The sequence below is a fragment of the Nerophis ophidion genome, linkage group LG29 (genome assembly GCF_033978795.1).
Source record: "Nerophis ophidion isolate RoL-2023_Sa linkage group LG29, RoL_Noph_v1.0, whole genome shotgun sequence".
NCBI classification, from domain to species: domain Eukaryota; kingdom Metazoa; phylum Chordata; class Actinopteri; order Syngnathiformes; family Syngnathidae; genus Nerophis; species Nerophis ophidion.
Genome location: NC_084639.1, coordinates 15,517,550 through 15,521,247, shown reverse-complemented (window position 1 = coordinate 15,521,247; position 3,698 = coordinate 15,517,550).

Below are 3,698 nucleotides of genomic sequence, written 5' to 3'. Positions count from 1 at the left end.
ACAATAATCATGCAATAGAATTATAACAATTAAATCATAATACAGCATGTAATCAAATGTATATATATATATATATATATATATATATATATATATAGAAACAAATACAGTAAAAATTAAGAACATAATAAAAAAAATGTACAAAATTACACAACCTTATTTGATGTGTGTACGCTTAAACTCCTACTCTTAATCAACCCAAAAAGTGAATATACACACACACACACATACATACATACCTATATATGTATATATATATATTATATATATATATATATATATATATATATATATATATATATATATATATATATATATATATATATATACACATATATATACAAACCCCGTTTCCAGATGAGTTGGGAAATTGTGTTAGATGTAAATATAAATGGAATACAATGATTTGCAAAACATTTTCAACCCATATTCAGTTGAATATGCTACAAAGACAACATTTTTGATGTTCAAACTGATAAAAAAAAATGTTTGTGCAAATAATCATTAACTTTAGAATTTGATGCCAGCAACACGTGACAAAGAAGTTGGGAAAGGTGGCAATAAATACTGATAAAGTTGAGGAATGCTCATCAAACACTTAAATGGAACATCCCACAGGTGTACAGGCTAATTGGGAACAGGTGGGTGCCATGATTGGGTATAAAAGCAGTTTCCATGAAATGCTAAGTAATTCACAAACAAGGATGGGGTGAGGGTCACCACTTTGTAAGCAAATCGTCAAACAGTTTTAGAACAACATTTCTCAATGAGCTGTTGCAAAGAATTTCGGGATTTTACCATCCACGGTCCGTATAATCATCAAAAAGTTCAGAGAATCTTGAGAAATCACTGCACGTAAGCGATGATATTACAGACTTTTAATCCCTCAGGCGGTACTGCATCAAAAACCGGCATCAGTGTGTAAAGGACATCACCACATGGGCTCAGGAACACTTCATAAAACCACTGTCAGTAACTACAGTTGGTCGCTACATCTGTAAGTGCAAGTTAAAACTCTACTATGCAAAGCAAAACCCATTTATCAACAACATCCTGAAACGCCTCCGGCTTGGCTGGGCCCGAGCTCACCTAAGATGGACTGATGCAAAGTGTAAAGGTGTTCTGTGGTCTGACGAGTCCACATTTCAAATTATATTTGGAAACAGACGACGTGGTGTCCTCCAGAACAAAGAATAAAATAACCATTCGGATTGTTGTAGGCGCAAAGTTCAAAAGCCCCCATCTGTGATGGTATGGGGGTGTAATAGTGCCCAAGGCATGGGTAACTTACACATCTGTGAAGGCACCATTAATGCTGAAAGGTCCATACAGGTTTTGGAGCAACATATGTTGTCATCCAAGCAACGTTATCATGGACGCCCCTGCTTATTTCAGCAAGACAAGTGTTACAACAGCGTGGTTTCGTAAAAAAAGAGTGCGGGTACTTTCCAGACCTGTCTCCCATCGAAAATGTGTGGTGCATTATGAAGCGTAAAATACGACAGCGGAGACCCCGGACTGTTGAACGACTGAAGCGCTACATAAAACAAGAATGGGAAAGAATTCCACTTTCAAAGCTTCAACAATTAGTTTCCTCAGTTCCCAAACCTTTATTGAGTGTTGTTAGAAGAAAAGGTGATGTAACACAGTGGTGAACATGCCCTTTCCCAACTACTTTGGGACGTATTGCAGCCATGAAATTCTAAGTTAATTCTTATTTGCAAAAAGAGATAAAGTTTATGAGTTTGAACATCAAATATCTTGTCTTTGTAGTGCATTCAATTGAATATGGGTTGAAAAGGATTTGCAAATCATTGTATTCCGTTTATATTTACATCAAACACAATTTCCCAACACATATGGAAACGGGGTTTGTACACACATTTTATATATATATATATATATATATATATATATATATATATATATATATATATATATATATATATATATATATATATATATATATATATCATATATATATATGATATATATAGCCCTAATATATATATATATATATATATATATATATATATTAGGGCTGGGTAACGATTAAAAATTTTAATCGAAGTTAATCGCACTATTTCTCCGATTAATCGTGATTAATTGCATTGTATACGCAAAGCCCAATACTGAATTCAAAAGTAGTGTGTAGTGCACCTTTATTGGAATATTCTCCCACATGAACAAAAGCGCCAAAACATTTGTTGTGCAAACACAATTTAAATCAGTCCTTGTTAAACAGCAGCAGTTAAATAGCATATTTTATGAAAATCAACTCAAAAAATGTAAATACAAACACTTTAGCTTATTGCCACTGCCAGGGTATTTAAGTTATCCTGTTTGTTATGGAAAATAAATATAATCTACATACAAATCTCTGAGCCACAATCATATAATCTGAACAGGCAATTTCTGAGGTAACAGCAGAAACATTTTTTTTTATCAGGGATCTTATGTTTAAAAAATCTATATTATAGGTATTGGGCTGTTTTAGGGAATTTTTGATCAAATTATCCGTAGTAGCAATATTAATAATGTTGTGTTTATTCTGCGTAGTGCACTTAAAATAATTATGACCATATCTAGGAATTGATATGATGGGAATTTTCCGATTGTTTGCTTGGTGCTTTGATAAACTGAACGCATCATATACATGGTACTATATTGTGATGTTATGAGCCAGGGAAAAAAAGAACTACCCTACCCAGCATGCAACAGGAGTGACGAGCATGCGCGGTAGCTCGGTATAAGTTGTGTCGCCATGACGGCATCTTGTATGTTGTGATATGCATGCTCTGAAAGCAAACGTTAAGAACTCAGCCAACACTCTTCGTCTGCATTATTCATAAATAGACAGACAACACATATACTCCGCTGCTTCACAGGTCGCTGGATGTAGCCGGCAAAGTATTCCCATGCTAGCTAGCCGGTCTAGCAAGCACGCGTCATTCAGTCCAAAACGGCCCGATCTATCCACATCCAGAATTGTCTGGCGGCCATAAGTGATCCCGGAGTGACCACGCCGTAAGCCAGCCATGAAATTTGCAGAATTGTCCGGTATTTTTGCCAAATGTTCCATCTTTACCAAGAGCCCCTCGACGCCGGAGGACATCCGGGAGATGCCATCTTGTTAAGAAAAGGCGTTAACAAAATAAAAGCATGTAAACAACATACGCAAATGTGCGATAAAATAATTGTCGGCGTTAATTGATTGATGAGTTAACTTGTAATTAACGCATTCATTTGCCCACCCCTAATATATATATATATATATATATACATGTATATATATACATGTATATATATATATATATATATATATATTTACTATTATTAGTTTTTATTTGCATGTGCATAAAAAAACATCTCATAACTGGGAATCGGTTCTCATCGTTTACTTAAAAGAGTCGTTCAGATGACTCGATTCGTTAACAAAGGTCACATCTCTATTATCAGTAAATGTATTGAATAAAAAGCCAATCACTCCAACATATTTTGAATGATTAATGACTTGATTTCTGAATGAAGTGACAAGTCATTAGCAGATGAAAAAGATACAATAAAAGCAGAATTTATGAAAAGAAATAGGCTTTGCCATGGCAACATGAGTGGTGACTAAAAAGCAGGAAGTGGTGTTATCAGGATCGCACAGCGACGCCAAAACAGGAAATGAGAGCAACAGTTTCCACATTCTT